We start from the raw sequence: 27,862 nt of genomic DNA, 5'->3' as shown, positions 1-27,862 counted from the left end.
CTCGGTTGGATTGTTTTTGAGTAGCCCTCAGGTGTGGTGCCCTGGTTTATACCAACAGACAGGATCAGAGGCAGCTGTTCTGTAGAGATACTGTTGAGAGGGGATCAAGGTCACTTAGAGCTCAGTGCAGGAAAAGTTGTGTTTCTTGGGAGCAGTTGGTATCTTACAAACACTGTGAATATTATTTTTGTTCAGCTTTTCCTCTTTGCTTTGGCTTCTAGGAAGCTCAGGACTAATTCTGTGACCAACATATAACAATTAATCTTATTTCTTTATATCCTTCTGTATCTATTTTTATAAGCCCCTTAAAAATACTTTTGGAACAAGTGTTTTGATGCAATTGGGCTATAAATGAATTAATGCAGGAATGAATGTCCCTCAAATCACCTTAAAATTTAAGAATGTTATTAGATTGAGCTAGTTCCAACATAAAGCTTTATTATAACTTTATTAAAAACCAAACATATCTTGTGTGCATGCATGCTAAGTTACTTCAGTTGTGTCTGACTCTTTGTGATCCTATGAATAGGCTCCTCTGACCATGGGATTCTCCAGGCAAGAATACTGGCATGGGTTCCCATGCCCTCTTCCAGGGGAGCTTCCTGGCCCAGGGACTGAACCTGTATCTCTTACATCTTTTGCATTGGCTGGCAGATTCTTTCCACTAGCACCACCTGGGAAGCCCACAAAATTGTAAGCAAAATAAAATGGTAAGATAAAACATATCTTACATTATCCAAAACAAAACTACAAGAAGCTAAAAGGGACCATCTAGACTGGAAGTTAAAAGAAATAATAATCCACTGCAAAGTAATATAACATCATTTAGTAAGTTAACAATGAGGCATTTCAACAGGAAAAGTGTATTTATTGAGCACCCATTGGCTTGTGGGCATTTTGTAGATCCTTTATGTATTAATTTGTATTTCAGTTCAGTTCAGTTCAGTCACTCAGTTGTGTCTGACTCTTTGCGACCCCATGGACTGCAGCACGCCAGGATTCCCTGTCTATCACCAACTTCCGGAGCTTGCTCAAACTCATGTCCATTGAGTCGGTGATGCCATCTAACCGTCTCATCCTCTCTCATCCCCTTCTCCCCCTGCCTTCAATCTTTCTCAGCATCACAGTCTTTTTCAGTGAGTCAGTTCTTTGCATCAGGTGGCCAAAGTATTGGGCCAAAGTAATGGATTAGATTGCATTTAATCATGCTTCATCCAGATGGCCCTATGGACATATCTTAAGTTCAAATGAAAAAACTGATTAGAGAGTTTGAAAAGCTTGTCCTGGTCACACAGCTAAGTGGGAGAATTAAGCTTCGGACTCCATGCCCTTTCCAGTTATGGTGGGAATTGATAACCACCCTGAGGTACACATGGGTTAGAGTGCTTCTCCAGGCATAGGTCAAATCCTCTTCAAGTGCAGATGCATCTCTTTCATGGGAATGGGGTTTTGCTGCAACTAGTCCTGCTGGAGGAAGGAAACAGAGGCCTGGAGTGCAGCAGGCGGGGATGCATAGGAAGCAGAGACATGCCCCCAGGGGACAGCCTCTTACACAATCCTCACTTTCTGAGCTGTTTTCTTTTCCCCCTTCCATATTATCACCACCACACCTCACCCTCCTCAGAAGAATATCATTGCTTCTTCAGAGAGACTCCTGAAAAACTCAGATGTTGGCCACCACTGTGGGTGAGGTTTCTGCTTGTTTCTGGGCCCTGGCACATAGAGAGGCATTTGCCTTTTCTCTTCACATCCAGATGGAAGGGGCTTCCCTGGTGGTTCAGAAGATAATGAATCTGCCTGCAATGCAGGAGAGTCGAGTTTGATCCCTGGGTCAGGAAGATCCTCTGGAGAAGGAAATAGCAACCTACTTCACTATTCTTTGGAGAAGGGAATGGCAATCCATTCCAGTATTCTTACCTGGAGAATTCCATGGACAGAGAAGGCTTGCAGGCTATAGTTCATGGGATCACAAAGAGTCAGACATGACTGAGCAACTAACACACACCAGTGTTCTTGCCTGAAGAATTCCATGGACAGAAGAGCCTGGTGGGCTACAGTCCATGGGGACACAGAGTTGGACGTGATTGAGCGACTAACACTTTCAATTTCATGGACAGAAACTGGAAAAAGGTGTTCTTGGTACTGAAATAATTCCTTTCAATGGGTTCAGCTAGGAGATCAGGCCAGCATCATGACCATGGGCTTCTAGGCAGTGCCTGGACATTCTTGCATTTCATGGCAAGAAGGATTCGGTAAAGATCCCCTGCTGGCTGCGTCCTCTGCCACGCAGTGATTTTAAGCCCCAGAGAGAAGAAACCCAGACCTGTGGGCAAGAACTCCATCCAAGCCCTGACTGCATGCTGTTATTTATCTGGATGATGCCCCTGGAACTATGACCTAAATTCTCAAATCTCTCTAATGGCTTGCCTGCATAAATGGACTTTTAGCTGCTATTAGAGTTAACCTTCTAAGTAGGCATGAGGTTATTTAAGGGGTGTGGTTTGGGTAAGCCAAACAGCTCCATACCTTCTCTCCTGCTGGGCATGTGCCTAAAGTCCCACCATCAGGGATTCAGATCACAGCACCAAGAGGAAGCTTTTAGTGTATAAGAGCCTCTTAATAAAAACATCCCTAGATGGATCCTTGGAGCAGATCCAGGGGAGTCCCAGGCTGAAATGCTGCCTTCTCTACGCTCAGCCCCTTCTCCCTGTTCCTGCAGCTGGTACCTTCATTAGGCCATATGTACTCAGTCCTGGTTGGTTCTGGAGCCAGTTCAGTATGTGAGTTAGTGTCTTTCACCTACCAGCAGATGAGTTTTGGCAGTTGACTCACTCACTCACTCACTCATTCACACAGTTTTTGTTGAGCAGCTCCATGCTCAGGTGCTAGACATTTGGCTGGACTCTGAGGATACTGGCAGGAACAGAGTCCTGGCCATCATGGGGTGTATATTATGCTGGAGGAGGCAGACAAGTTCACTAATAAATGTGCCATGGGTCAGAGGGTGATGAGCACTGTGAAGAAAATAAGGGGCTGGATGTGCCATGTTTCACATGGGCAGACAGCAAAGTTCTCTCGGATGAAGTGACAGTGGGGCAGAAGCTGTGTGCAGTGAGCCAACAAGTGAGCCAAAGACATGGGGAAGTGTGTCCCAGGCAGAGGGGCACAGGCTGTGCTGGAGGACCCCCAAGGGCCTGGGGGAGCTGGGAGAGGCATGGGGAGGGAGTCAATGAGGAGGACAGAGTGGGAGGCGGGCAGGAGTGGTCATTCCACATTCCCAGTCTGAGTGCCTGGAAGGCTTGAAGTAAACCCTGGTAGACAGCACCGGCCAAGCCACGGCATCTCTCCCAGAGAGCCAGGTACCTGCATCCCAAGCCCCAGCTTATCTGGACGACACCCTGGAAACTGCCTGCCAATTCCCCTGGAGCTGTAACCCTGTGCCTCCCTCTGCATCAGCAAGGACCATCCCTCTGCTGGCTCCTGTAGCCTCCTCCCTGCCCCCACTGTGGCCCCTATAACCTTCCCTTGGTCATCCCCATCCCCTACCCCTGACATTAGGGTGGGAGCAGGCACCTTGCAGGTTGGTTCTCCTTAGCTCTAGCTCAGCCACCTATTGGCTTCTGTGCCACCCACTGTGTGCCTGGCCAGTCCTCCCACCGCATTCCTGGGGCTGGCTTGTTTGCACAGAATCACTGCTCAAAGCTATAAGATGCTTTGTGGACAAACACCTTCCACCTTCTGATTTGGTCCAGGGCTCACCCTGGGTAAGCCTTTTCCTGCCCTTGGGAAATCCATTGAGTACTTGGTGTGTGCTAGGCACTGTGCTTTACATTTGTCAAGATTATCAAGATTTTCCAGTAAGATAGATGTTACTAAATTTTATCCCCATTTTACAGATGAGAAAATGGAGACTCAGAAAGGCTAAAGCGTTTGCTAAAGATCATACACAGCTGGTAAGCGGTGAAATTTCAGGTGAAACCAAATCTGTCTTTCCCCAGAGCCCCTCCCCCAAAAATGAAGAGTTGAATGTATTCAGAAAGAGGTTTTGAACTGAGAATTGTAACAGGGACAGCCCTGCAGCTCCAGCATGGAGGAGCTGCTCTGTGCATTTTGCCTGCGTTGTTCACCCAGCAGGAATGAAGATCCTGAAAACTGTTCTGCCATTCCTCACCAGTGATGGCTCTGCTATGCCAGCATCCCAAACCATGCTGCTCCTCTGGCCCAGAGCTCCCTGATTGCAAGTGAAAAATGCCTGCATTTATAGTACTTCCCCTGATGCATAAATGTTCTTTTTTCTGGCCTGCATGCCTGGCCTCTTACATCAAACGTTCGCCCTCTGGGTACCATGGATTGGGAACACAAAGCTAATTATGGCTCAGTCTCTGCTGTCGTGGGCACCCCAAAGAGATGCCCTTTTGAGATGGCTGCTTCCTGCTCCTGTTATTCTGAGGAGAAGCCCACGCTGCTGCCTTTCCCCACAATCCCCCTCAGGTCTGCAAGTTCTTAATGAGCACCTATTACCTGTGAGATTTGATCCTGGGTCTGCTTAGTGAGAAATGAGATCTTTTTAGTCTTAAGGAGTCAATTAGCAAGATGAGGGGGTGGGGGGAGAGACAGGGTACATGGACGACAATAACCCATAAAACCCTATTAGCAGGCAGAACAGAGCCTTTTTCTTGCTTAACTACGTGCCTAAAAACAAAACAAAAATGAAAGACAATGTTATTTCAACAAGATGAGCCTGAAATGAAAATGGACATGATATAAAAACTTTTTCATAGACCATTCAAACTGAAAATTATGTTTTAGTAAACTTTTCTTTTTGCAAACTTCCACATTTACCTCAATTTTTGGAGGAATTTTCAGGAGATTATGAAGCTTCCATGAAACTATGTAAGTCTGTTTTTGTTCAGTCTCCAGATGTAAACCTCATTGGGAAAGTCGACCCCCACTTTGAGAAATAATGGCAAAAGCATATAATTGTATGCAATTTCCCTTGGTTCATTTGGAGACATCTCAGTATAATTCATTTTCTATTGCTGTTTCATTGGTGGTCTCCCCTCTTCCTCAGGGATTGCCGATGAGTCTCCTGACAGGCTCTCCCCAGGGGTACTTCGGGGAGATGATTTCTTCAGGTGGCACCTTGGGGCACAGGAAGGTACCAAAATCCTCCCTGTCACCATGTGTGGCCCCAGTAACCTGCCACAGTACCCCAGATTTCACCAGTAAGGCTTTATTCCCTTTGGTGATGTGTGTGAACTTGTTTTGAGGGAATGATGGTAATGCACCGGAGCTCTTTCTGCAAATGAACTCTTGTACCAGAGGCCTAGATAAACAGAAGTCAGATGTGAATTAGGGAGCTCCCTCTTCTTGCATTCTAGACAACCCTACACAACCCCTCCCACAAACCACCATCCTCTCCACAGCCTGATGAAGCCTTAGGATGTAACAGCCTTGAAGTTCCCTCAGTAAACTGTTTTCTGGCTTCTGCGTCCTGTTTTCTCTCACATCTACCCTGATGTGGAGCTCAGCCACACTAGTTTCCATGGGGCACCCATCATGGCAAGCATTTTGTGAGGTTTGCCGATGCCCCTGAAGATTTTGAGGACATCAAAAGAGAGTTCAGTCTTCTGTCAGGCTCACCTCTTTGTCATTTGTCTTCTCTCACACCCTGATTCTCCTGGGGTTCCAGGAGGGTATCAGCCTAGGGATTTTTTGCTGCAGATAATATAAATAGTCACCTAGATTGAGGGCTTCCTTTGCTGACAGAATGTGGCAGTTCCACTGTCCTGAAAGGTCAACCTGTCCAAAGTTTATACCCTAAATATCTGGTACAAGTTTGCCACATAGCAAGTGTCCAGTAAATATGTGCTGAGTGAATGAATGAACGGAATGCCAAAGGGACGTTTTCATATGAAAATAGAACTCACAAGGTTTCTTCTGAAATGGAGACAGCAGGCAGGGGTGGGAGGCTGTGCCTGCTGGTTAACCTGAGGTTGCTATGAGACATTGTTGAAGGATTAGAAATAATGTGTATAAACCACAGGCCACAGCACCTGGGACTCAAGCTTTCACTGAAGAACACTTTCCATCCCCTCTAGTCCCCTTGTATTCATTCCCACAAACTGCAACCTTCGGCAATGGAATGAATTAGAGGCAACAAGTAGAGTTTGGAGAAGCAGGTTTCTGCACCTAGGAAGAAAAACTTTCTAACAGAATATTCTGGAAATGGAATTGGATCCTGGTGACATCCCCTTTCTACAATCATATGATGTTGAAACAGGGGGCCATACACCAGAGATGTGGGTAGGGGTGGGCCAGATGTCTTTTAGGTTTCTCTCCCTCCCCAAGAAGCTGATTCTATTATGGCATTAAAAAAATTCTTTTGTTGCTTTGACTTAAAATAGGTGTGGGGATGCTGCAAATTCAAATATGAGAGAAATCTCAGGAAAATTACGTTACTAGGAAACCAAAAGGGTTTGGCATTCTTTCAAGAGAATTTCTGTTCTGCCACCATATATTGTTCCTGAGGTCTTGCCAAGCCAAATTCTTTCTCTGTGGCTAGTCTTCTTTGGGCTGGATTCTCTCCCACAATGAGCCTTGGCCACTGAGCACCAAAAGCTACTTGTTGGCTACTGCCTTTCCTGCTTTTAGGCATTAAGGCAGAAAGCAGAGTTTTCAAACAAACTTCTTGTGCCAAGTATGAATGTGGATTTATTCTGGACATTTTGGGCTCTATCAGTGAAAGTATAAGATGCCTAGATCAGGGTTTCCCAATCTTGGCACTATAGCATTTTAGGTCAGGGAGAAGGCAATGGCACCCCACTCCAGTACTCTCGCCTGGAAAATCCCATGGACGGAAGAGCCTGGTGGGCTGCAGTCCATGGGGTCGCTAAGAGTCAGACACGACTGAGCGACTTCACTTTCACTTTTCACTTTCATGCATTGGAGAAGGAAATGGCAACCCACTCCAGTGTTCTTGCCTGGAGAATCCCAGGGATGGCGGAGCCTGGTGGGCTGCTGTCTATGGGGTCGCACAGAGTCGGACACGACTGAAGCAACTTAGCAGCAGCAGCAGCAGTTCTTTGTCGTGGGGGGCTGCCCTGTGCATTATATGATGTTTTAGCAGCATTCTTGTCCTCTACCAACTAGATTCCAGTAGCATCTCCCTAGTTGTGACAGTCTCAACTTTCCCCAGATATTTTCAAATGTCCCCTGTCCGGAATTTCTCCAGATATTGTCTTTTGTCCCCTGTCAAAATCACCTGTGGTTGAGAACCACTGGTCTAGGTAAAGACTGGAAGGAAGTCAGTCCTCTCCATGTTCTGTTGGGCTAGGTAACTAACACATTGAACTTGAAATCCAGTTTTTCTGACCTCATAACCTTGGTAGGAGGCAGGACCTCAATGTGATTAAGATCCAGAAACTGAAAGAACTGGATTCAAATCCTGACCCTCTTACTTCCGAGTTATTAACCTCTGTCAGCTGTAGTTTCTAAATCTGTGAAAAAGGGCAATAATAGTATTCACCCTACTCTGTGGGTAAGAGGATTAAGTGAGATAATGTTTACAGAATACCATCGCCTTACTTGATATTTAATAAAGCTGCAATCCATGTGGGCTATTATTATGACAAAACTTCCCAGGCTGAAAAAGATCATCTCTTTTCTTTTGCAAGTATCTTAAAAGTCTGCATGCATTCTGCATTAGACAGCAAAGGCTAAGTGCTATAACAAACAACCTTGAAGTTTAAGTGGCTAAACACAATAAAAATGCACCCAATAGTCCATCACTGGTGTTTCTGGTGGGGCTGCCCCATTCTGGGCAGGTCCAAGCAGTGACACAGGGATACATGTTCCTTCAGTCTTATGCCCTCTCTACCAGAATCCTTCTTGAGCATGAGTGTTCTGTTGGGGGGAAAAAAAAAAAAAAACAAAAAACCAACAACAAAAACTTATAAGACTTCTGGGATCAAATATATTTGAGAAATAATGCACTTATAACTTCTTTCTTGGAGATTCAAAGTTTTTGTTAGTGTATGAAGGACTGTGCTGAATTCTACAGTAAAGAAACCCATTGAACTTTGTTTAACCCAGTGTTTCTCAATAAGTCCAACTTATTTGAGAACTGGACTCCCCCTTGTTTATTTTGCTGCACCAGCTGTTAACAACACATGGAACAAACGTTCTGTGGAATGACCTGTGGGAAATCTGAATTTTGGTTTTGAGCAGAGAAATGACATCATCAGGCTCGTGTTTCAGAAAGGAAATTCTGGTCTCAGCTGGAAGGTTAGTTTGTAAAGGTGAGTGACTCAGGAAAGAGGGTTTTGTCACAACCCAGGCAATGACAAGGACCTGAACCAGGGCAGTGGCAGTGGGGTGGGACTAGAGATTTAACATGTGTCTTAATCTGATGGAGCTGCCATAACAAAATACCACAGACTGGATGGCTTAAACAGCAGACATTGATTTCTCACAGTTCTGGAGGCTGGCACGTCCAAGATCAAGATTGTGGCAGGTTTAGCTCCAGGGGCCTCTCTTTCTGGCTTACAGATGGCCACCTTCTGGTTGTGTCCTCACATGGTAGACAGCGAGCTCTGGAGTCCCTTGTTCTTCTTCTGAGGGCGCTAATCCCATCATGGGGGCTCCACCTTCATGACCTCATCTGATTCTAATCACCTTCTGAAGGTCCACCTTCTAACACCTTCACTGTCGTCACTGTGGAGGTTAGGGCTTCAGTGCATAAATTTTGGGGGGAACAAACATTCAGGTTATAACAAGACATTTCAGCAGTAGAATCACTTGGCCTTAGCAGGTAAGTGATGGTGGAAATTAAAATATCATCATTAACTATCCCATGTGACAGGACGCTAGGAGCTGAAACAGAGAACTCAGAGGCTTGGAGGGAAGATGATGCGTCTCTGATGTAGGTAAGTTCATCCACAGGAAAGGTGTCAGAAAGCAGAGAAGAAGGCTCAGGGCAGAGTTTTAGAGAACACCAATCAGGGAAGGTTTGGAAATGAGCAGTCTGAGAGGAGAGGGAAGGGTTGGGTCTGCAGTCTGTCAGAGAAACCATGGAAAAGGTTGTTTCAGGAAGGCCAGTGCACTATCATTTGTAAAATGGATAACTAGTGGGAAGCTGCTGTATAACACAGGGAGCCCAGACTGGTGCTCTGTGATGACCTAGAGGGGTGGGGTGGGAGGGGGGAAGGGAGGTTCAGGAGGGAGGATACATATATAATTATATATATAATTATGCCTGATTTGTATTGTTGTACAGCAGAAACCAACACAACATTGTAAAGCAGGTACCCTCCAATAAAAAAAAAAAAAAAAGAAGAAGCAGACCAGTGCAGGTATTAAATGCTGCAGAGGAGTTTTCTGGAAAGGAGGTGGAAAGCCCCCTTCCAATTTCATCTGCATTAAAAAGCACAGTGTTACAGGATGGGGAAATGGAAACTGACCTCAAGGTTTAAGGAGGCAATACAGCTAGCAAGGGTAGCCACTTCTCTGGGGTGTTTGGCTGAACAGAAGGGAGTGGGGAAGGGTTTTAGGGGAGAGAATTCTGTTGGGAAGGAAGCCAAGAGTAAGAGGGAGACAGAAGACACCAGAGAAAAGGGGCCTGAGAGAGGGGAAAGAAAGCCCCTTCCTCTGAATGGAGGGCAGCAGGCAATATGGAGAATAAAGCAGAGAAACTGTGAGGTTAAGGCAGGAAAATGGTGAGAGTTTCTTTTTAGAGATTGGACAGAAAGAGTATCTGTTAGGAGACAGAAGAGGAAGAGAGGTGCTTCTGAGGAGATGCCACCAAGCTTCCAAGACTTGTTTTATAAGCAGATTTTTTTCCAAAATGGAAGCATCTTCATTGCTTGTGTTGATCATGACTAGTAATATTAATAAAAATTCTCATTATTCACAAATATTGACAGATGACAGTGAAAAGTGAAATTCACCTATGATCTCACATCTCAGAAATAACCTCCGTTAGATATGCCTCTTTCCAGATTCCTCTCTCTATGCCCCTGTCTCTCTTTCTCTCCATCTCCATTTCTCTCTCTTGTGATTTTATTGCAAAAATGGGATCATGCCTACTTGCTTTGCACCCTGCTTTAAAAAACCAATTCTGGGCATCTTTTCATGTCTGTTCATATGATTCCTACCTTTTCATCATTTTAATGGCTGCATAGCATTCCATTTTGTGGATATATCATAAAGATTTCTGTTCCTTAAGTTATACAATTTAAAAAGTTTTAGAGGCCACATGGGGTTACACAGACATAGGACTAGAAACACATAAAAAGTTCTGAAGACAGAAAACAGCCACAGGCTCCAGTGTCATCTTGGAAAATAATTCTGTTGTCTATAATTGTTCCTACTATGATTCCCATAATTCAGTCAGAGGGATTGGGGGCAGGAGGAGAAGGGGACGACAGAGGATGAGATGGCTGGATGGCATCACTGACTCGATGGACGTGAGTCTGCGTGAACTCCGGGAATTGGTGATGGACAGGGAGGCCTGGCGTGCTGCGATTCATGGGGTTGCAAAGAGTCAGACACGACTGAGAGACTGAACTGAACTGAACTGAACCTTTCAGTAGCTCCCTGTTGCCTGTAAGATAACTTTTAAACTGTTTCATCTTGTCATTCAAGCCCCCTACTCTGTCCCTGATCTGGCCGTTTGTCCTTTTACATTCCTTGTGGGACCCTCCTCTCCAAGTTAGCTGACTGCCTCAATGTCCCCCAACTATGCTGTGTGGTGTGCACACTGCCTTTTCTCATCTTTCTCCCATTTGGAATCTGGCTTACCAGTCTCTTCTTTTGAAAACTGGCTCCCCTGGAAGCCCTTGGCTGAGAGAGTATCTCACTTCTCTGTATCCCTGTGGCACTTCTTGGCTCATCTTGCTCTTTAGTTTTCATTCTACCATCTCTTCTTGTTAGTTACGTTTTCCTGTAATGTAACTAACGTTACGGCCTCCTATGGCACATATAAACCCCCTCCCCCCGACCCCTGTGTCCACCTTAGTGACTGATACTATAGGCTGTAAACTATAGGCTATGACACTAAGGGTTTCATAGGTGATGCTAGTGGTAAAGAACCCGCCTGCCAATGCAGGAGACATAAAAGATGTGGGTTTGATCCCTGGGTGGAAGATCCCCTGGAGGAGGAGGATCTTCCATGGCAACCCACTCCAGTTTTCTTGCCTGGAGAATCCCATGGACAGAGGAGCCTGGTGGGCTACAGGGCATGGAATTGCAGAGTCAGACACAACTGAAGTGACATAGCACATGAAACTAAAGACTAAAAATCTTTCTGTGATCTTAGTGGTGGCCACATTTTACTCCCTGATAGCTCAGATGGTAAAGAATCTGCCTGCAATGCAGGTGATCAGGGTTCAATCCCTGGGTCAGGAAGATCCCCTGAGAAGGGCATGGCAACCCACTCCAGTATTCTTGCCTGGAGATCCCATGGACAGAGGAGCCTGGTGGGCTATAGTCCATGGAGTTGTAAAGAGTCAAGCACGACTGAGCAACTAACACTTTCACCTCCCACAGCCTGACTTTGGCAGCCAGAAGCTCTCTGAACACTAGTTCTCCCTGCCCAGAGAGCTGGATGCTATTATACATACACTGCGGCCCCTTCCATCCTTTGATTTACTTAAAAAATATTTAACAGATATTCAAAAGCACTTTCCACTCCCCTCTCCCATGGTTGTGCCATCGGCTAGGACTTTGATGATTTTGTACTTTCAGATTTCACCTTTAAGAACGTTATCTTCTTCTCTCCCCCAGTACTGGGGGCGCTAACCCCAGACAATGGGGATGCAAACACATGATCTGTCTTGTAAGGCAAAGTCTCCTTGAGATCTGCTCTAGTCATAGCATCTTCAGTCCTTTTTCATAACAATTTTTCTTCATCAAGACATTTCAGATGTATTAAATAATCCCTATACTTAAAGGTCATATTTTATAGCAACTTTTAAATAAATCAGTATGCCAGAAGATTGTTTTATTATAAATTCTTCCTTTACATGCAGGCGTCAAAAGCTATTCCTGGCTGTTTTATTCTCTAGGCCATTTTATGGCCTTATTTTTCTGCATCAGAAAACTTCAAGTGTTAGAGTATCTTCTGCTACCTTCCTCATTAGTCAAAGGAGAGACCTTCCCCTGCCCTCCCACATCATCCCTCCTGTTACTGCCCACACATCTCTTCTTTACAATATTAAGCAAAAGATAGTTTTGTAAGGTACGTGCCTGTGTTGAAAGTATTACCCCTTCAGTCAGTCCCCAGCAAGGGTCCTCCTGCCCCGGGTGTCACTCATGCCGATAGAAGGAGATGGAGTTCGACTCAGAAGCATGGGAAAGCTTTATTCTTCAAACAAGGAAGGGCGTGAGCTCTTGCTCTAGAGCACTAGCTCTCCTGCAAAGTCCTTGGCAACAGGCCAAAAGCAGGGCTGTTTTACAGAGTTCTTGTCAGCAGGGAGGGGGCAGAGTTCTTCCTGGTTGGGTGTATCTGCGCTGCTCACAGGTGCTCCGGCTTGAAGTGGCAGGGCCAGCATCTCTGCACACAGCCCTCCACTGCAATCTTCTGAGCACGGCCCACCACGCTGAGGTGCCGGGTGCAGCATCTCTGCACACGGCACACCACTGCCGCCATCTTGAACTGCAGAGTTTTCCGTAGTGTCCCTGCACAGGCTGCAAAGCTGAGGTGTCGGCATAGCTATGCCGCGCTAGGAACTCTTGTCTGGAGTTCCCGGTGGTGTACCTCCATCCTCGGTACCCTAGGAGCAAGACAAACCAGACTAAACACAAAGGACCAAAAAAGGTTAGACTTTATCTTTTCCAGATTTTATTTCCTGGGAATTGTTAATGGGCTTTGCTGGTAACAGATACATAACATGATGACTCAACTAGGATCTTTCCAATACCAAGACACTTTCTCAGTTTGAATTTAGTTTCCTCCCTCCCTTTCTAATTTTTTGCGAAGCCCTCTATTTCCAACAGAGCTTGCTAGCTCTGACTAGATCACTTACCACCTCACATACTACCTCACTTAGTAGCTCTGTGACTGAGTCTCTGAGCCTCCTTTTCCTCATCTGTAGGATGGGAAATACTACCTTCTTTTATACAAAGAGTCAAAATGCCCTAGCATTTTGGCATATAGGAGGAGTTTAAGAGATGTGAAGTCCTTTCCATCCTCTTTCTGCCTAAATGATATCTTAGAACAGTGGGCCTCAAACTTGCATGTATAAGAAACACCTGGGGTATTTGGAAAAAAACAAATTCCAATGCCCCATCCCCAGAGTCTGACTAATTAGCTCTAGATGGGGTGTTTTTAATAACCGGTGATTCTAACACAGGTGGCTGAGAGACCACCCTCTGAGAGATCTTACATTAGAATCAGGATTGTATGAAGGTAGAGCTGGAAGGGCCTCTAGATGACTTCATTCAATACTCACTCTCCATTTGGCTGACAGAGAAACTGAGTTTAGGTGACTCACCCAAGGTCACGTAGGGAGGCAATGACTGAGCTAAAGTGGGAGCTCATGTTCCCTGACTCACAGGGTGAGTGGCTGTGCCAGGCGGCCACCTCCTCTTTATTAGGAAACAGGGCCTTTTCTGGCTCCAGTTGAGGTTTCCCCGAGCAACTCCTTGGCAATGAATTAAGGGCTCAGACTTCTTAGTCAAAAGGTCTTCTAGAAACTGTTTTCTGTAAGGAATACTCTTGTATAGCAGTGTATACAACCTTTCCATTGCCTTGTTGAGAGCACCTGCAGATTAGGAAAAATTTATTCAGGTATTTCTTTGATGATAGTGGGTATCTTGCCACCCTGTTAAATTTTCTTCTGGCATTCTCTTTAATCGAAGGCTGTAATGCTTTTGAATGAAAAACATTCCTTTTGCTCATTTTAACTCTTTCATTGTAAGGTAAAACACAAATAGAAAAAAAGACATACACAAAAAAACACTAGGTTAGTGGATTTTTATAAGGTTAACATCCTTCAAACCACCACTCAGGTGAAGGCACAGAATTCTGCCATCTGCCCCAGAAGTCCTTCCATGTACTCTGTCTCAATGACAAACTCCACCATCCCTCCCAAAGTAACTACAGTCATGACTTCTATGGTAATCATTTCCATAGTTTGGTTACCTGCTTTGTGCATCTCTAGACAACAAAGTTTGACTTTGCTCTTTAGAAAACTGACCTGTCTCTGAGATCTCCTAAACCTCTCATTCCTATCTATCCCTTTCTCTTTCTTACCGTTTATCTTTTGAAAAACCTGATCTATCTGACCTATAGAGTTTCTTACAGGTTTGGTTTTGCTAATTACCAGAGGTTTGATCAAACTCATAACATTGTTTTAACTGGATTGTTAGTATTAAGTGTTCTTTCATCAGGAGGCATGTAATGTCTGGTTTTCACTCTTTTTCTCTTATATTAGCAATTATTGATGCTCAGTGCTTCGATCCATTAATTCATTGGAGGTTGCAAGATAGTAATAGTCTATTATTTTGTTTTCATTTATTTATTGGAATAATTTTATAAGACGAGGTCACTCCTCATCTACTGTGCTTCTGTTGGCCACAATTTCGTCTGGGTGAAAGGTACACTTCCTTGTGTTCCTTGTAGTTTTGTATGACCATATGACTACAGCTTCCCTTGTAGCTCAGTTGGTAAAGAATCTGCCTGCAATGCAGGAAACCTGGGTTTGATCCCTGTGTTGGGAAGAGCCCCTGGAGAAGGAAATGGCAACCCATTCCAGTATTCTTGACTGGAAAATCCCATAGACAGAGAAACCTGGCAGGCTACAGTCCATGGAGTCACAGAGTCGGACATGACTTAGCGACTAAAACACACGCACATGCACGCACATGACTACATTCTGGCCAATGAGCTACAAATGGAAGAATCCTATGCAACTTCTAGAAAGTATCTCTCTCCTCTTTTTAAAACTTTTATCGGAGTTTAGTTGATTTACAGTGTTGTGTTTCGGGTGGACAGCAAAGTGATACAGTTATACATATAAATATATCCATTCTTTTTCAGATTCTTTTCCCAGATAGGTTGTTGCAAAAAATTGAGTAGTTCCCTGTGCTATACAGTAGTCCTTCTCTGTTATCTATTTTATATATAGTAGTGTATGTATATTAATCCCAGACTCCTAATTTACCTCTTCTCTGAACATTTCCTCTTTGATAACCATAAGTTTGTTTTTGAAATCTGTGTGTCTATTTCTGTTTTGTGTAGGTTCATTTATATAATTTTCAACAATTAGATTCCACATATGAACGATATCTTTGTCTTACTTCATTCAGTATGATAATCTCTAGGTCCATCCGTGTTGCTACAAATGGCACTATTTTGTTCTTTTTTATGGCTGAGTAATAGTCTATGTATATATGTACCATATCTTCTTTATCCATTCTTCTGTTGATGGACATTTAGATTGCCTCTGCCTTTGGCTATTGTAAATAGTGCTGCAGTGAACACTGGGATGCATGTATCTTTTAAAAAATACGTCCCCCCCCCACCAGATGTATGCCTATGAGTGAGATAGCTGGGTCATTTGGTAGCTCTATTTTAAGTTTTTAAAGAAACCTCCATACTGTTTTCCCTACTGGTTGTACCAATGTACATTTCCATCAACAGTGTAAAAGAATTCCCTTTCCTCCACATCTGCAGAATTTACTGTTTGTAGGCTTTCTGATGATGGCCATTCTGAGTGGTATGAGCTGCTAATGATACCTCACTGTACTTTTGATTTGCATTTCTCTGATAATTAGTGATGTTGAGCCCTTTTTAATGTGCTTTTTGGCCATCTGTGCCAAGATACTTCAGTATTCTTGCCTTGAGAACCCCATGAACAGTATGAAAAGGCAAAAAGACAGGACACTGAAAGATGAGCTCCTCAGGTCGGTAGGTGAGCAATTATGCTACTACAGATCAGTGGAGAAATAACTCCAGAAAGAATGAAGAGATGGAGTCAAAGCAAAACAACACCCAGTTGTGGATGTGACCGGTGAGACAAGCAAAGCCCGATGCTGTAAAGAGCAATATTGCATAGGAACCTGGAATGTTAGGTCCATGAATCAAGGCAAATTGGAAGTGGTCAAACAGGAGATGGCAAGAGTGAACATTGACATTTTAGGAATCAGCAAACTAAAATGGACTGGAATGGGTGAATTTAACTCAGATGACCATTGTATCTACTACTGTGGGCAGAAATCCCTTAGAAGAAATGAAGTAGCCATCATAGTCAACAAGAGTCCGAAATGCAGTACTTGGATGCAATCTCAAAAACAACAGAATGATCTCTGACCGTTTTCAAGGCAAACCATTCAATACCACTGTACTCCAAGTCTGTACTCTGATCAGTAATGCTGAAGAAGCTGAAGTTGAACGGTTCTATGAAGATCTACAAGACCTTCTAGAACTAACACCCAAAAAAGATGTCCTTTTCATTAGAGGGGACTGGAATGCAAAAGTAGGAAGTCAAGAAACACCTGGAGTAAGGCAAATTTGGCCTTGTAGTACAGAATGAAGCAGGGCAAAGGCTAATAGAGTTTTGCTAAGAGAATGCACTGGTCATGACAAACACCCTCTTTCAACAACACAAGAGAAGATCTTCACATGGACATCACCAGATGGTCAATACCAAAATCAGATTGATTATATTCTTTGCATCCAAAATGGAGAAGCTCTATACAGTCAGCAAAAACAAGACCAGGAACTGACTGTGGCTCAGATCATGAACTCATTGCCAAATTCAGACTGAAATTGAAGAAAGTAGGGAAAACCACTAGACCATTCAGGTATGACCTAAATCAAATCCTTTATGATTATACAGTGGAAGTGAGAAATAGATTCAAGGGATTAGATCTGATAGACAGAATGCCTGAGGAACTATGGTCAGAGGTTCGTGACATTGTACAGGAAACAGGGATCAAGACCATCCCCAAGAAAAAGAAATGCAAAAAAGTAAAATGGCTGTCTGAGGAGGCCTTACAAATAGCTCTGAAAAGAGAAGTGAAAAGCAAAGGAGAAAAGGAAAGATATACCCATTTGAATGAAGAGTTCCAAAGAAAAGCAAGGAGAGATAAGAAAGCCTTCCTCAGCAATCAGTGAAAAGAAATAGAAGAAAACAACAGAATGGGAAGGACTAGAGACCTCTTCAAGAAAATTAGAGATACCAAGGGAACATTTCATACAAAGATGGGCTCGATAAAGGACAGAAATTGTATGGACCTAACAGAAGCAGAAGATATTAAGAAGAGGTGGCAAGAATACACAGAAGAACTATACAAAAAAGATCTTCATGGCCCAGATAATTACAATGGTATGATCACTCACCTAGAGCCAGACATCCTGAAATATAAAGTCAAGTGGGTCTTAGGAAGCATCACTATGAACAAAGCGAGTGGAGGTGATGGAATTCCAGTTGAGCTATTTCAAATCCTAAAAGATGATGCCGTGAAAGTGCTGCACTCAATATGCCAGCAAATTTGGAAAACTCAGCAGTGGCCACAGGACTGGAAAAGGTCAGTTTTCATTCCAATCCCAAAGAAAGGCAATGCCAAAGAATGCTCAAACAACTGCATGATTGTACTCATCTCACACAAAAGTAAAAAAATTGTCCAAGCCAGGTTTCAACAGTACATGAACTGTGAACTTCCAGATGTTCAAGCTGGTTTTATTTTATTTTATTTTTTTTCAAGCTGGTTTTAGAAAAGGCGGAAGAACCAGAGATCAAATTGCCAACATCTGCTGGATCATCAAAAAAGCAAGAGCGTTTCAGAAAAACATCTATTTATGCTTTATTGACTATGCCAAACCTTTGACTGTGTGGATCACAATAAACTGTGGAAAATTCTGAAAGAGATGGGAATACCAGACCACCTGACCTGCCTCTTGAGAAATCTGTATGCAGGTCAGGAATCAACAGTTAGAACTGGACATGGAACAACAGATTGGTTCCAAATAGGAAAAGGAGTACGTCAAGGCTGTATATTGTTACCCTGTTTATTTAACTTCTATGCGGAGTACATCATGAGAACCGCTGGGTTGGATGAAGCACAAGCTGGAATCAAATTTCTGGGAGAAATATCAATAACCTCAGATATGCAGATAACACCACCCTTATGGCAGAAAGTGAAGAAGAACTAAAGAGCCTCTTGATTAAAGTGAAAGAGGAGAGTGAAAAAGTTGGCTTGAAGCTCAACATTCAGAAAACGAAGATCATGGCATCTGGTCCCATCACTTCATGATAAATAGATGGAGAAACAGTGTCAGACTTTATTTTCTTGGGCTCCAAAATCACTGTAGGTGTTGACTGCAGCCATGAAATTAAAGGCTGCTTACTCCTTGGAAGAAAAGTTATGACCAACCTAGACAGCATATTAAAAAGCAGAGACATTACTTTGCCAACAAAGTTCTGTCTAATTAAACCTATGGTTTTTCCAGTAGTCATGTATGGCTATGACAGTTGGATTATAAAGAAAGCTGAACGCCAAAGAATTGATGCTTTTGAACTGTGGTGTTGGAGAAGACTCTTGAGAGTCCCTTGGACTGCAAAGAGATCCAACCAGTCCATCCTAAAGGAGATCAGTCCCGGGTGTTCATTGGAAGGACTGATGTTGAAGCTGAAACTCCAAAACTTTGGCCACCTGATGCAAAGAACTGACTCACTGGAAAAGACTCAGACGCTGGGAAAAATTGAAGACAGGAGGAGAAGGGGACGACATGGTATGAGATGGTTGGATGGCATCACTGACTCAATGGACATGAGTTTGGGTAGACTCTGGCAGTTGGTGATAGACAGGGAGGCCTGGCGTGCTGCAGTCCATGTGGTCTCAAGGAGCTGGACATGACTGAGTGACTGAACTGAACTGAATTGAACTTGGCCATCTGTATGTCTTCTTCAGAGAAATTCCTTTTAGATCTTCCACCCATTTTTCAATTGGATTTTTTTTTTTTAATGTAGAGATGCACGAACTGTTTGTATATTTTGGAAATTAATTCCTTATTGCATCATTTGAAAATATTTTCTTCCATTCTGTAGGTGGTCTTTTAATTTTGTTGATGGTTTCCCTTGCCTTGCAGTAGCTTTGAACTTTAATTATGTCCAGTTTGTTTATTTTTGTTTTTATTTTCATTACTCTAAGAGGTCAAAAAAAAAGATATTGCTGCAGTTTATGTCAAAGAATATTTTTGCCTATATTTTCTCCAAGGGTTTTATAGTGTCCAGCCTTACATTTAGTGTTTGATCTATTTTGAATTAATTTTTTGTCCTATGTTAGAGAATGTTTAGAAGGCAGAGGTTAGAGAATGTTTTTAAAGGCAGAGGAGGAGTTTTTTTTTTTGCCTCATCTTCCTTCGTAAGAAGGCAAGTATATGGGAGACTTACGGAAGATAAGGACTAGTTAGTAAACTTTGTTTTATAGACTGTTCTGGAATGGGCTTCCCTAGTGGCTCACTTGGTAAAGAATCTGCCTACAATGCAAGAGACCCAGGTGCAATTTCTGGGTCAAGAAGATCCCCTGAAGGAGGAAACGGCCACCCACTCCAGTATTCTTGCCTGGGAAATCCCATGGACAGAGGAGCCTGGTGGGCTACAGTCCTTGGGCTCGCAGAGTCAAACGTGACTGAGTGACTAACATTTTCACTTTTTTCACTGGTGGGCTGATAAGAATCTAGAGATGTCTCTGGTGATTAATTTCTATCCTTCCTGTTAGAGAGTGGAGGGGGAACATCTTTACAGATTTATGTCCCACTCCCTGGTGGCTCAGAGGTTAAAGCATCTGCCTGCAATGTGGGAGACCCAGGTTTGATCCCTGGGTCAGGAAGATCCCCTTGAGAAGGAAATGGCAACCCACTCCAGTATTCTTGCCTGGAGAATCTCCCATGGAGGGAGGAGCCTGGTAGGCTGTAGTCCACGGACTACACGTGTACACGTGTAGAGTCAGACGTGACTGAGCGACTTCACTTTGACTTTTCGCTCAGGCAAAAAGAGGGAGAACAGAAAACTTTTATTTGCTCCTTTTCAATTGCATTCAGCTCACAAATCCTTATGCTCAAGTGGCATATTTGGAGTGGCATATTCTGCTACCCTTCACCTTGATATATATAAAGTTTTTATATGAATTTGCTCAGGCTGTTGTAACAAAGAACCACAAGCTGGGTGGCTTAAAATAACAGAAATGTCTTCTTTCACAGTTCTGGAGCCCAGAAATGTGAAAGCAAGGTGTCCACAGGGCCACACTCCCTGTGAAATCTCTAGGGGAGGGTCCTTCTTTGCCTCCTCCTAGCTTCTGGTGGTTGCTGGTAACCTTGGCATTCCTTGTTTTGGAGCTTCATCACTGTGTCTTCTCTTTTTTAAGGACATCAATCATATTGAAGTTTTCCCATTCTAATCAGTACAATCCTATCTTAACTAATTACATGTCCAAAGACCTCTATTTTTAAACAAGGTCATCCTCACAGGAACCTGGGGTTAGGACTTCCCTCTTTTAGGGGAATATAGTTCAGTCCAGATCAATGCCTGTGCTCCTTCCCAGTGGAGTGGGTGAGTAGGCAGTTGGCTGTGTGGGTCCACAGTGATAAGGCTGTGGAGACAGAGGAAGATGGCAAGGAACAAATAGAGACAATGGAGTGTGAAAATGCTAAAATAAAGATATGAAGAAAATGTAAGTGGGGATAGAAAGTGTGGGCTGTGGGGGAGAGAGGGCAGAGGGGCCCATGGAGAAGAGTTAAAATTGATTCCGATGCTGAGTGGGATCCTTCAGGCAGACAAGGAGCAATGTGAGCAGAAGCATGAAGACTTGAGCAGTCTGTGGCAGCCAGGGACTGACATGTTGTCTTTGGGGTAGTTAGAATGGAGGGTGTCTTGTGGCCTTGAGTCTTGAGGGACTTGGGTTTTGTGCTAAAGTCTTTGCATGTAACCCTAAGGGAAGAGGAGCCGCTAAAGGGCTTCTAGTGGGATCCATGAGATCAAATTTGAGTCTTAAACTAGCTGGGAAGGCAGCATTGTAAATGGTCTGAAGAGGTTTTTGTGGGGGTTTTAGTGAGCATGGGAGAGCATTAGCTGCACTACACCTGCCTCCCACACATTCGAACTCTGATACCTGACTTCTAGACCCACTCTGGCCCCTGTGGTTTTGCTGACTGTCTCACCAACAGAGTAGAAGTGTTCCCTTTTCTCCACATCCTCTCCAGCATTTATTGTCTGTAGATTTTTTTGATAAGGGTTCTTCTGACCAGCGTGAGGTGATACCTTGTTGTAGTTTGCTTTGCATTTCTCTGATAATTAGTGATGTTTAGCATCTTTTCATGGTTTTTTTTTGCCATCTATATGTCTCCTTTGGAGAAATGTCTATTTAGATCTGCCTATTTATTTATTTATTTTGACATAGAGCTGTAAGAGCTGTTTGAATATGTGCCAGGTTTATTTTATTTTTTAACTTTACAATATTGTATTGACTTTGCCATATATCAACATGAATCTGCCACAGGTATACATGTGTTCCCCATCCTGAACCCTCCCTCTCCTCCCTCCCCATACCATCCCTCTGGGTCGTCCCAGTGCACCAGCCCCAAGCATCCAGTATCGTGCATCGAACCTGGACTGGCGATTCGTTTCATATGATATTATACATGTTTCATGTTTCAATGCCATTATCCCAAATCATCCCACCCTCTTCCTCTCCCACAGAGTCCAAAAGACTGTTCTATACATCAATGTCTCTTTTGTTGTCTCGTATACAGGGTTATTGTTACCATCTTTCTAAATTCCATATATATGCGTTAGTATACTGTATTTGGTGTTTTTCTTTCTGGCTTACTTCACTCTGTATAATAGGCTCCAGTGCCAGGTTTAGAATTAAATATTTTTATGTGTATCTTTATCTTTGGTTTGATCCTGAAAGTTAAGTCAATATTCATATCACACAATAGAAATTATAATCGCCCCAGCCTTACAGAGGAGGAGAACGGAGGCCCAGAAAAGGTAAGTCACTTGCCCAAGGACAGACAAATAGAGGAGTCAGGATTTGAACCCCTTGTAGCTTTCTAGAGTGATGGGCATACACATAGCTTCAGGTTGAGCTCTCTCCCTAGCCCTTCAGGAATCTGCTTTTAGAAAACAGGTATATTATTCTTAGAGGCATCAGTTAATAATAAGGCAGTCATTACCCCAAGTTCCTTCCATTTTGATAGGGGGTGCCACATTAATGGCTTGAGCAATACTGCCAATCCTGGGAAAGTAATAGAATCACCAAGGGAGTGTTAAAAATATCTAGATTTCCTGCCTCCACTACAGTCTGCTTATAGCAGAATTTTTCAGGATGAATTTTAGAATCTGTATTTCTGAAAAGCTTCCAAGAGATCATTTATAGATAGAAAATATAGAAACTATAAAATAAAGGAGTACAAGAAAATATAGGCATTTTAAAATTTAAATTTTACTACAAAGTTGGTCAGTTCAGTTCAGTTGCTCAGTCATGTCTGACTCTTTGCGACCACATGGACTGAAGCACGCCAGGCTTCCCTGTCCATCACCAACTCCCAGAGCTTGCTCAAAGTCATGTCCATTGAGTCAGTGATGCCATCCAACCATCTCATTCTATGTTGTTCCCTTCTCCTCCTTCCTTCAATCTTGCCCAGCATCAGGGTCTTTTCCATTGAGTCAGTTCTTCGCATCAAGTGGCCAAAGTATTGGAGTTTGAGCTTCAGCATCAGTCCTTCCAGTGAATATTCAGGACTGATTTCCTTTAAGATGGACTGGTTGGATCTCCTTGCAATCCAAGGGACCCTCAGGAGTCTTCTCCAACACCACAGTTCAAAAGCATAAATTCTTTGGCACTCAGCTTTCTTTATAGTCCAACTCTCACATCCGTACATGACTACTGGAAAAACAATAGCTTTGGCTATATGGACTTCTGTCAGCAAAGTAACATCTCTGCTTTTTACTATGCTGTCTAGATTTGTAATAGCGTTTCTTCCAAGGAGCACGTATCTTATCATTTCATGGAGGCAGTCAACCATCTGCAGTGATTTTGGAGCTCAAGAAAATAAAGTCTGTCACTGTTTCCATTGTTTAGCCATCTATTTGCCATGAAGTGATGGGACTGGATGCCATGATCTTAGTTTAAAGTTGATACACAGTGATAGTTTGTGGAACATAGTTGTAACACATATGGCAGGTGTTAGGTGTAAGTTGGGGCACCACTAACTGCTATAGGTACCAACTCATTACTCCTACGGTTTAACACGATGGAAATCAACTTCTCACTCATATGAAGTCCATGATGTTTGGATGCAGCCGTCTTCCAGCCATGCGTTCGGGAACGCAGGCTCTTTCCATTTTGTGCCTTTTAGTCATTAACATGTGGCTTCCAAGGTTGTTGGGGAAGACCATTAGGAGGGACACTCACAAGTGGGCATTTTATGACCTGGATCTGAGAGTGAAGCACACTTACAGCATGCTTCAGCAGCTGAAACTTGGTCTATCGATATGTCCAAGCACCAGGGAGGCTGGGGCATGTAGTCTGGCTGTTCCCAGGAGGGTGAAGATACAGGTTAGGTGAACTGTTAGCCTGTTTCTATTCCAAAGAATTAATATCTTACAAGTTGATAATAAAAAGGCAACTAGATAACCAACAAGGACTGACTATATAGCACAGAGAACTCTACTCAATATATGAAATAATCTAAATGGGAGAAGAAATTGAAAAGGATAGATGCATATATATGAATAATTTAACCACTCTACTGTATACCTGCAACTAACACAACATTGGTAATCAACTATAATCCAATATAAAACCAAAATTTATAAAAAGCAATCAATCCAATTAAAAATGGGCAGAGGATAAGGACAGACTATTCACAGTAACACAAACCCAAATGACTAATGAACATGAAAAACATGCTCAAGGTCTCTGATAGACAGAAAAATGTAAAAAAAAAAGAGTAACAATAGGTTATCACTCTCCACCCATCAGACTGACAGAAACTAGAGAATGATAACACCTACTACTGGTGGGAAGCAGGATTGAGTACACTTGTACTCTGTTGGTAGAAGGGTAGATTGCTACAACATTTTGGAAAGAAATCTGGCATTAGTAGTTAAAATTGAAGACGTGCATCACTTCAACTTAGTGATTCCATTGCCGAGAATCTCTTTCATAGGATAGAAGTAGTGTTTATAGATAGATATGTCCTAGAATATTTGTTGCATAGAGATAAAAATAAATGTAAAATTTCCATCAGTAGGGGAATAGTTCAATGTGCTGTCACTATCAATATTACGGGATGTTTTGAACTTTTAAAAAAGATGACAAAGGTATTCCCATGAGGGTTAAACAAGGAAATTGAGAGTCGGCAAAATGTATATGATTGCTCTTTAAAAAAATGGATAAATCAAAGGATAATCCAGATCTTCCTTTTAAACCTGTCATTGTTTTCATTTCTATCATTAGTCAATGCCTGTCTGTGTGTGCATATAATTGATGAGCATAGAAAAAGTTGTTAACTTTGGTAACCTGGGCCAGATTGTGGGTAACAGGGGACGGAGGCAGAGTAAGAAGGTAACCTCCCCTCCCCAAGCCACATGTAAAGAGGTAGCAGTAAAAACAGCATGTGTGACAAGACCTCATAAAACCCATATATTATATATATAAATAAGGTCATGATATGTTAGTGATGGTTATCTCAGGGTAGAATTTCAGGTGAGTTTTATTTTCTTATATCTTTATATATTGTTTAACATTTTACAATAAACATTTATTTCTTAGAGACCAATGAGCTTTTTCATTATATAAAAAATAAAAAGCTTCCTGAATGATTCTGATCATTAACCAGGCTTCAGTTCAGTTCAGTTCAGTCGCTCAGTCATGTCCCGACTCTTTGCGACCCTATGAACCGCAGCACACCAGGCCTCCCTGTGCATCACCAACTCCCAGAGTTTACCCAAACCCATGTCTATTGAATTGGTGATGCCATCCAACTGTCTCATCCTCTGTCATCCCCTTATCCTCCTGCCCTCAATCTTTCCCAGCATCAGGGTCTTTTCAAATGAGTCAGCTCGTCGCATCAGGTGGCCAAATGATTGGAGTTTCAGCTTCAATATCAGTCCTTCCAATGAACCCCCAGGCCTGATCTCCTTTAGGATGGACTGGTTGGATCTCCTTGCAGTACAAGGGACTCTCAAGAGTCTTTTCTAACACCACAGTTCAAAAGCATCAGTTTGTTCTTTATAGTCCAACTGTCACATCCATAAATGACTACTGGAAAAACCATAGGTTTAACTAGACAGAACTTTGTTGACAAAGTAATGTCTCTGCCTTTTAATATGCTGTCTAGGTTGGTCATAACTTTTCTTCCAAGTAGTAAGCATCTTTTAATCTCATGACTTAGGAAGTTAAAAAAAAAATTCAATCATCAGAAAGCAGAGTGTTTAAGAAAGCACTTCTGAGTGAGGTGGCCTTGCTGGGACCCTAGAAGCCACTCACCCTGGATCATTTGCCATTTGTAGCATGCTAAGACTGGCTCTGAGGGAAAGCGACAATTAGATGGGGTGTGAGATGTCTGGGGAATATGAGGATTGACTCCTGGTAAACATCAGTTTGTGGTTCAGGTGCTGGCTCTGAAAGTTCTTGGTTGGGACAGGATAATTAGTGGAGAGGTGGATGGCAGGAAAGCAGTGATGCTCAGGGGGTGGGGCAAAGGCCTTGTTGCCATCCAGGCTGGAGTTTGAATCTGGGCCCTGCTACTCACTAGACACATTACTCCACCTACTTGGGCCTGCATTTTCTTGTTAGGAAAAGTGAGGATAATGATGCCTCCATGGCTATGTGGATGCTGGAGGTGGCCCAGTTGGTGTTGTATTTGTATTGGCTTGTAGGAAAGCTCAAGGCCATGGTCCTGGGAGAGCCTGTTGCTCAGCTCAGTGGGTAATGAGGGGCAAGGAGCATCAGCAAGGCTTGAGGAAATGCAGGCCATGGAAAAGAAGAGAGGCTCAGGCATGCCTGGCTGAGGGCCTCTGCAATTCCTGACCCTCTTGCCCTCTGGACTCAATGTCCTGTACTTTCTTTCCTTAGTAAATTCTTGTGGATTGGAATTAGGTGACTGTGATGGAATAAATGATTTCTTTTTATTTTTAAAATTTTTAATTAAAATAAATTTTGTTTTGGCCACACCAAGTGGTTTGTGGTATCTTAGTTCCATGACCAGGGATTGATCCCTGGCTCTTAGCAGTGAAAGTGCGTAGTCCTAACCACTTGGTGCCAGGGAATTTCTGCCCCAGACTGAATGTTTGTGTGCCTACCAAATTAATATGTTAAGGCCCCAACCCCCAGTATGACTGTATTTGGAGATGGGGCCTCCAAGGGAGTAGTTAAGTTTAAAAGAGGTCATAAGGATGGTGGAGGCTTGACCCAATAGGTTTATTGCCTTATAAAAGAGACCCCAGAGAGCTTGCTCTCTGCACTCACATACCTTGGAAGGGCCACGTGAAGAAGGGTCATCTGCAACCCAGGAAGAGAGGCCTCATTAGAAATGAATCTGGGAAAAAACCTTGATCTTAGACTTTCCAGCCTCCAGAACTGTTAGAAAATACATTTCTCTTATTTGAGCCACCCAGTCCGTGATCTTTTGTGAGGTTTTAGTTATAAGTAATAAGATTCCTTTATTCTATTAACTGTTCACAATGTGCTGCTCAAGACTGACATAGAATCAGGGACACTCAAGATGTTCTAGGCCCAAAAAGGAGACAGATGAGTAAACAGAATTGAAAGCTTTTCATACTTGGAGCTCTGAGAGCCAAGAGAAGGGTGTGGAGAGCTAGTACACTTGACCCATGCCGGGCTGTGCTTAGTTGCTCAGTCGTGTCCGATTCTTTGCAGCCCCATGAACTGTATCCTGCCAGGCTCCTCTGTCCATAGGGATTCTCCAGGCAAGAATATTGGAATGGGCTGCCATACCTTCCTCCAGGGGATCTTCCCAACCTAGGGATCCAACCCAGGTCTTCCACATTGCAGGCAGATTCTTTACCATCTGAGCCATCAGGGAAGCCCAAGAATTCTGGAGTGGGTAGCCTATCCCTTCTCCAGGGGAACTTCCTGACCCAGGAATCGAACCAGGGTCTCCTGAATTGCATATGGACTCTTTACAAGCTGAGCTACCAGGGAATCCCACACATGACCCAGTATTTGCTAACTGGGATTATGAATATGTTTTCTCTGGCTCCAGTAGTATTTAAAAAATTAAGAAGTCTCACATACGAATCTAGTATTCTATCTTCTCTTGAAAACTCAGACTCTGGTCACATCGGGTCTGCATTTTCACTCTTGCCAGCTTTAGAGACACTGTGCACCACTGTTTCCACTACTCCCTATTGTTTATGTGCTCATTCTGATGCCCTCTATATCATGTGGGATCCTTGACGTAAATGTTGCCCTTTATATGTTCATAAATGTACACAATTAATTTTGGATTTTCCCCTATGTTAGCCAGCAAGCCAGGTTAACTCAAACTAGGTCCAAAGCCAAAATACTGATGCGGTGAAGGTCTCCTAGCACTGTACGTATCATTGATGCAGGAAATTTCAGAGCTGGGAGGGACTTGGAGATCAGATAGCATAAGCATCTCACTTCTCAATGTTGAAACATGCCCAGAGAGGTGAAGTTACCACCCCAGGTCACACAGCTCAAGAGTAGGTAGCAGAGCCTGGATGAGAGCCCGGCTTTTCTGATGCCTAGTCCAATGCTTTTCGCTTCTGAGAAATCATTCCCTCCTCCCCTTATTATCTTGGTAGAAAAAGAAAAGTATCAATTTGCCACATAAAATTGGGAAAGTACTGTCATGTGATGTTTA

At 43.2% G+C, this 27,862-nt stretch overlaps 1 long non-coding RNA gene across 4 annotated transcripts in view; it reads left to right on the top strand.

Moving 5' to 3' along the window:
- Nucleotides 1-12,650: 12,650 nt before the first annotated feature.
- LOC139185276 (uncharacterized) overlaps nucleotides 12,651-27,862 on the top strand; it is a 218,476-nt gene continuing 203,264 nt past the window's right edge. For all 4 annotated transcript variants that reach the window (XR_011568888.1, XR_011568891.1, XR_011568890.1 and 1 more), the window contains exon 1: nucleotides 12,651-12,817. This is a non-coding gene — a long non-coding RNA (uncharacterized lncRNA). The remainder of the gene's footprint in view (nucleotides 12,818-27,862) is intronic.

This window comes from Bos indicus, chromosome 10 (genome assembly GCF_029378745.1).
Source record: "Bos indicus isolate NIAB-ARS_2022 breed Sahiwal x Tharparkar chromosome 10, NIAB-ARS_B.indTharparkar_mat_pri_1.0, whole genome shotgun sequence".
Lineage (NCBI taxonomy): Eukaryota > Metazoa > Chordata > Mammalia > Artiodactyla > Bovidae > Bos > Bos indicus.
The sequence above is the reverse complement of the archived record's forward strand: the minus strand, read 5'-3'. Positions and strand labels throughout refer to the sequence as shown.